Genomic DNA, 6,895 nt, shown 5'->3' with positions numbered 1-6,895 from the left:
TTGTAAGCTTGATTTTTGTAGAACTTCACTTGTTGTAAAAAGCTTTAGCAGCTTTCATTTGCCGGAACTGCACTAGTAGTGGCTTCACTCCTTTTTCCTTCAATTCTTTTCCGCTTCACTTCTGTACGACACATTTGTATTTGCTTTTTCATCTGCACTGCATCGCAGAAAACTTTTCACGTAATCCGATTTCACTGCTATTGACAATTCTGATGGCTTCCTCTCTAACTTAGACCTTGGTAAAATCAGCACAAAACTTCAGCGGAAGCGATTCACCAGCATTGATCGGGAAGAATGGTGCAGGGCGATGCAATCATTCATCACAATACACACACGCCCTCGCCCGCTTCTTGACTGCCACACTCGACTTGATGGAGCGATTCTATTTTTCCCTTCACCTTCACACTCTCCCTCACACTCGGTGCCCTTGTTCTTTGACGCCAGCCTTCCCAGCGGCGATGAGTTGGATAACTGGCGTAATCCCACCAGGATGCGGATGAACCGTGAAAACTCGACGACAAACGCTCACTACCCACAGCCTTGGGCGATTGTTGGCGATGAATAATCCACTTCGCACATACATCCATCGGGCACTCTGGGCCCGATGGCAACGATGGCTGGCTAACGAACCAGCTAAACAACCGCACGGATGCACTCTCGCAGGGACACGCGCACACATTCGCGCACACATATACACGCTTATCCAACGGTAGGAATGGAGTGCAGTTCAATGCCAAACCGTCACCATGAGCCGTACCGTACACTCGGCTGCTGTGTGTAGCAGCATTTCTATTCCTTTCGCTATACCCGTGCACGACAATAATTTGACATATTTCCTTACGCGAACGCGAAGGATCGTGATGCGCGGTACGGTGTCAAACACACTTCAAATCACTGCCAGTCACAAACTAGTTTTGTAGCGGTGCCACCATTGCCAGTGCCAACGCGTATCCATGCACGGTGAGCATAATCGATGAGCGATGCAAAACGCGCCGCGGCCGTGCCCGGTGTGCTGGGTGTATCGCGTGCGATGGAGACGCCCAGCCTTGCAACCGCCAACGACAGGGCGTGCGCCTGTTTACCGCACAAATGAGGACGACGATATACGCGCGATTAATTCCATTGATTCCATTCACCTGTGCGCTAAATCGTGGCACATTGTTTGCAGATGATTAGCGCGCTGCCATCGTTCGGCGGGTCTCCCCGACTGGGTGTGTGTGTGTGGGTGGGTGTGGGTGTGTGTATCTATTCTATTCACTTGATGCCATTCGCGGCATTCGAGTGGACGAAATGCGTGGCGTGAGGCCTATGCAATGGCACGATGACGCTTTTCGGTATCGGTAACACGTCACGAAACACTCGACCGCGCCGGGGGTCGGTCTTGTCCGGGTGGTCCGGGCGGAAACTTTGTGGAGAGGCAACAAATCACCACACGCGGTACAGCGCACATCGAACGCGTTTCACTCAGCGCTGGCTCGTGTCCTAACTCCGACTGAATGGGCTAAATGTTACGTTCGTCGGTCGATAGTGGTGTTGTTCGCAGGGTTCCTCAAGGGTTGACGTTTACGATACGCACCGAGCGTGTCGGTGTGTGGGTGCGCATGAGCGTCTGGTCCATGCAACGAGTTTGTGGCGAAGGATGCGAAAACAGAGCAGCCTCTGGAGGTGGGTTTGTGAACGAACGGCGTACACTCACAGTGTTAGCGCAGCAGTGCGCATGGCTAACATCAAATTTGGTGTTTGGCGTGTGTGAGTGAGTGCCGTTCAGCTGTTTTCGTTGAGTGCTTTCGGGCAATGCGTTTGTGCCATAATCGGCGAGGGTTGCTGCGGAAGTTGAATAATGTAACTGAAATGTTTCTAATTTTTTGAAGCGAGTTTCAGGCATCTTGAGCAGTATTTTGATGTTATCTCCTCCTCTTGATTATGTGAACTATTTTTTGAATACCACATCAGATAGACAAGGAAACTATACTTCATGAAAATCTTAGAAAATTATAGACTTCTAACAGCAAGGTGACAACTGTACGTAAATAGTGTTCAGATTTATGAGTTTTCGTTTGAGTTTTTCATGTTTCATTTTCAAAATTTCATGCCGTACATTGTTCAATGAATAAACCAGTAAACACTTAATTTTGATGTCAACTTTCGAACATGCCGATATATACACAAAATCAGCCAAGTTTCAATTTTTATCACTAAATAAAAAGTTTTCAGTTAAGTATCAACTTTTCGCAATTACTATATTCGCATGAGCGATTTCGAATGGTGTGTTTGTTTTGTGCTCTATATTGGAAACCCCTGCAACCACTGGAACTGATTTACATTTTCGCTATTGCTAGTTTTCACAAAAGTTGTTGTTTATTCATAACACTGCCTGTAAATTTTGGTAAACCTGTGATTAAAGGATCGCATTAATTTGAATTCAATTGAGGAATGGAAATTTACAATTTATATTAAGCAATATTTATTACTTATTACTATTAAATAAGTTTTATTTATTTTATTTTATTTATGGTTATAGTTGTGCGATATCCACGATCAAGTATGAAATCTTTCAAGATTCGACTGTTATGTTTTGCTGAAAATTGTCTCCGATCGTGTTGCAGGCACGAGCAGCCGAGAGCGTGATCTCGCGCCATTAGTGAGAGTTGTCGCCGTGCTGCGTCTCGGCCAGGTTTAGTCTACGATCGATCGCGGTGTTGTCAACACGCGCAGCACGAAATCGCGGATCAACGCAGTTCCTCGATCGCGGCCTTTTGCCGCCACTAGGGCCACCGTCCCGTGTGTCATTCGAAAGCATTATACGTTGTACATTACGAAAGAAGAACGAAAAACAAAATTCGAATCAACACAGTCTGTGCCGTGTGTGCGAGATGGAAAGGGAAAACGTTTAAAAGATTGTGATCGACAGCAACCACAAAAGCCAGTAAGTCTCTTTCGTCGATGTGTCGTGTGTGCGCCGGATTCATGGAGCGTTGGCATTCAAAAAATTTGAATAAGAAAAGCAACACGATCGAATGCATCTTTCCGGTTGTGGTGTGTGCGGCTGCAGTGCGGTGACGTGTTCCCTTTGGGTGCGCAGTGAGAAGATCGGGAGGATGTCTTTCTTTCATGGCGAAGCAATGAATTGTTGTGTACGAAGTGTGGCATTTGTTACGGGTTTTAAAAAACGGTTCAAAGTGTGCACGATTTAAATATTCAATCGTTTACTTTGTAGTCGGTTCCAAACTGATCGTCAGGCTCTTTATGAGAGTGAATGTTTGTGCCAGTGCTAGTGTAAAGATCACGCAGGTCAAAGGGCAGCTGCTACATTTTAGGACGCCAAATGTGATGGTTGTGCAGTTCAGTCACCTGGCTAAAAGAAGATCGCATCGCCTACTACTTTGCGCCCTGCGCGCCGAAGGGTGGTATTCATTGGGCGTCCCACGAGGAAAGAAATGTCGCGCAACGCAACGCATAACCAGCGCAACGGCAACTAAACCGGAGCGCACGAAGAAAACGATCTTGTCGGCTTCTTCCTCTCGAGCGTTTTATAAATAACGCCACGCTACGCTCTGTGTTGCTTCCTAGCCCATACCGTACCGTGTGTATTCTTTCGCGGCAAAAAGGTGCTGCCTTACACTAGCGTGCGCACATTAAGCTGAGCGCAGCATTAAACACGCAGCTGGCAGGCAGAGCCTTTCGCCGGTTTAGATCCGCCCTTCCGCCTTACCCGGGTGGACACGCACACGTGACACTGTGTGTATGCGTGCATGGTACTTTATTTTGTGTTTTCGCTCCCTCTCTCTCCTCCTCCTCGCTATCCGTACGATCACCCCTAGCGGATGAGCGCGCGTTTCGGTTGCGCTAAATTTATAAAGTGTCACGACGTAGCTTCGTTCCATACACGGTACGTTCGTGAAATTTCAACACGGTAAGCCTGCCCACGAAAAAGGGTAAGGTGGGACGGGGAAGGTGATCAGATCGAATCGGTGGGGAAAAGAAACGGAAAATGGCAGCGTGCTGATGTGGAGTGGAAAGTCATGCAGTTTACGCTCGAGAAAGAACACACCCCGGTGCGGATTGCCAGTGCGATGACGGTGTTGACACTAGGAAGTGGATTTACGAAAGGAATCCCGTACACGTAGAGTTCCTTGCGCAAAACCATACCAAACCGCGGTGCGGGCGAAGATCTGGTCGGTTGGGTGACAAATATTTACGGGGATCGATTGCGTATCTAGCAGGCTGTTCTGTATGATTGTGCTTTAATTTCCTTATCAGTATCAGTGTGTTTTATGTAGTAGTGAGATGAAGAAGAGTGAGTGAAGAAGAAAAAATAACGATTGAAGTTACTCGCATGCGGTGCGAGTTTTTGGTCATGGGCCATTCTCATGTAGTGAATGTGCTTCAACGCGAGAAGGGGGTTTCGTCACCATTAGGAATGCAATCACGCGGCCATCCACGATAAAATGTTGTTTGGTATTGTGTTGTTATGCTTTCTTCACTTTCTGCTACTATGTTAAAAAAGTTTTGCTCGATTTTACTTGTGATAATTATTTTTAGCTGCCGAGCGGAACTTTGTTTTCCTTTTCTTTTCCCTTTCGCTGGTATTTTGGGATCCTGCAAGTTGTACGTTTAGTGAAAGTGATAAGAAGACTTTGTCAATTATTCAGGTACTTGCGGATGTTAACATGTAGGATTTTTTTCAAAGGAAGTTCTATAATTCTTTCAACATGGATTTACTGTAAGGACAAGGCGCTTACGATTTGCACGCGAAAAAACATAAATTCTACGATCTGAATTGAAAATAATAGCATAGAATGCAGTGCAAAAAATTTAACCCTTAATTAAAGTAATGACTAAAAAATTAAATTTATTTTCATTGGATAAATATTCAGAGTTTTATAAGTGTACCGTAGTTGATGTATGATTTTTTAATATCTATTCGGTATTACAGGGTATCCTACAATTTTTTGACAGTTACCCAAGATTTTTTGATTGCGTCCCATGAATTTTTGATTTTTTTTTGATCAATTTTTTTGGTTAGGGTGCTAACAATCCGCAGAGATTTTACCGTCAATACTTGATTCATCTTCAACATCTTTCTTTCTTGTGTATCGGCACAACAACCTCAAGAGGCCTAGGACTATCATTTCTGGCTTTCTTTGTCTCTGACTATCCGTAGCCGGATAGTCTGTCCTGTGTACAGAAAATTGATCTGGATGGGATTTTGTACTGGTCCTGTCGTGTGAAGACTGGCGCCGACCATTACACAATAGGACCACCCCAATAAAAAAACCGTGGAACGAATTAAAAAATATATGGGAAACCGTCAAAACAACCTCGGGACGAATTCAAAAATTGATGGGATGCAGTCAAAAAATTGTGGGGCGGATTCAAAAATATATGGGAAACCGTCAAAAAAGCACGGGACGAATTCAAAACTTGATGGGAAATTGTCAAAGAATTGCGGGATACCCTGTATTCTATAGATACCATTTTACAATCTCCTCAACTCTGTAACAATCAAACGCGTAAAATAAAACATACGCTTGAAATGCCATGTTACGTATTGTATAACATATTAATCCGTCGAAATCGAGGTAATATCAATGTTTCGTAGTCGACATGCTAATATTTTGAACGTAAAGATAATTGAGCCATTGGCCAAGGGTTCCTGTAAGCTTACAAACATTAAAATAAAAACAAAACAATATATACATGAACCTTATTTGAAATATGTATTCTTAAACTTAACCTATAGACCGACGATGGTGAGCAGTAACGAGAGGAAGCCTTTATTTTTACATATCTTTAGCTTCCGACAAATGGATAGTGGCGAACAGATGTTGCCATTCGCACACCGATCAGCCGGAAAAAAGCCAAACCCTAGACGGGTGAGTTCCGCATTCGATTTGCCATTCTTCCGCACAGCCCCAACCACACCGTACCGTACGGAAGCACATTGCACATTCGGGCATGTCTTGGGCATGGCCCGTACACATTCCCTAACTCGTTTCGATTAGAGACGCCGCAGGTTAGGAAAAGGTTACCGGAAAATTAATGACCAACTAATGACGGTAGAAGTTTGGAAGCGACGTTCCATTGCGGCGTAGCAATTGGTTCGCTCTACAGTGCGTACCGTATTGACTGGGGCTGGGCCAGAGGGAGGCTACACTCGCCGAAGATGACGATGATGATGATAGCACACGAATTAATTAGCAGTTGCGTTGTACTGCAGTTTTGCAGGGTGCGTCCGGTTCGGCCGTGTAGCCGTAGCTCATGTCTTTTGCAAATGACAATCTTCGGAACCTGCAGGCCCGAAGTGTATGCCTTTTTGGCAAACAGGTACACGGATGGATTGGATGTTGTTTTCCATGTTTTTTTTCGATTTCGCACACTCTTCTATAGTGTTCTAGCTAAGGCATGTTCGTAACGTTTCAAACGCATCTGTACCATCTGTGGCATACGCGGGCAACGAAGACACATTTTGCCTTCATTGGCCACAAAAGTAAATCAATCTTCTTCATTCGTTACCTTACCGTGCTTTGCCACTGCTCAAATCCAACCCGTGCGCACATAAAAGAGAGTTGACTCATTTTCATGTTTTTCGGGGAGGGGGGTTTTGTTTTTTTTTTGCTCATCGCACTACCATTGACACGATCCTGGTGCAGATATGATGAATGCTGCACGTGCCCACAGCTGCACGGGTGTGCATCCCAAAAATTGGGGCTTGAGAAAAAAAAACCATGGAACCATATGGGACCAACCCGGAGTCTTTTCGCTTTCGAGCTCCGTTTCGGTTACGGTTTGCATCTGCAAATGGTGTTGCAGCTGCGTACGGCACGGAATGACCGAGCAGGGAAGTCGGGAAGACGGTTTTGCGTTTAAAGCAGTCCCTGCGATGCGATAGCGC

Source organism: Anopheles moucheti, chromosome 2 (genome assembly GCF_943734755.1).
Source record: "Anopheles moucheti chromosome 2, idAnoMoucSN_F20_07, whole genome shotgun sequence".
Lineage (NCBI taxonomy): Eukaryota > Metazoa > Arthropoda > Insecta > Diptera > Culicidae > Anopheles > Anopheles moucheti.
The sequence above is the reverse complement of the archived record's forward strand: the minus strand, read 5'-3'. Positions refer to the sequence as shown.